The following is a 478-nucleotide window of genomic DNA, read 5'->3' as shown; positions in this document are numbered from 1 at the left end:
TATTGAAATATTTTTCGCAATTCAACAAAGCGAATTTAAATAAGTGAAATATTAACACCCTTTTTATATTGCTAACAGATAATACAAGACAACCGCCGCGCAAAAAAAAATTAAAACGAAAAGCTGATGAAGTATGTAGTATAGACCGCAAAGAAAATATATCTCAAGCACTCGCCCGTTTAATTATAATAAATCAGTTGCCGCTATCTTTTGCTGAGACCGAAGGCTTCCGTCAATTCATGGCAACAATAAGTAGGTATACTAGGCGGGTTCTGGACCAAATGTAGGTCAAGGTCAAGGGTGGAGGGAATGTAGGTCAAGGAGGAAGGATGGGGAAAATGTAGGTCAAGGAGGAAGGGTAGGGGGAATGTAGGTCGAAGGGGGGATTAATTAATTAATTAAACAATAATCGATTGAATCATCAATTAATTGATAACAATTAATTGATAACAATTAATTTTTTTATCAATTATATTTT

General features: G+C 34.7%; 1 protein-coding gene across 1 annotated transcript in view; it reads left to right on the top strand.

Annotated features, from left to right (window-relative positions):
- LOC105448005 overlaps positions 1-478 on the top strand; it is a 26434-nt gene that overhangs the window by 1741 nt on the left and 24215 nt on the right. The window lies entirely within an intron of this gene.

Source organism: Wasmannia auropunctata, unplaced genomic scaffold (genome assembly GCF_000956235.1).
Source record: "Wasmannia auropunctata unplaced genomic scaffold, wasmannia.A_1.0 LD336090.1, whole genome shotgun sequence".
Classification (NCBI taxonomy): Eukaryota; Metazoa; Arthropoda; class Insecta; order Hymenoptera; family Formicidae; genus Wasmannia; species Wasmannia auropunctata.
The sequence above is the reverse complement of the archived record's forward strand: the minus strand, read 5'-3'. Positions and strand labels throughout refer to the sequence as shown.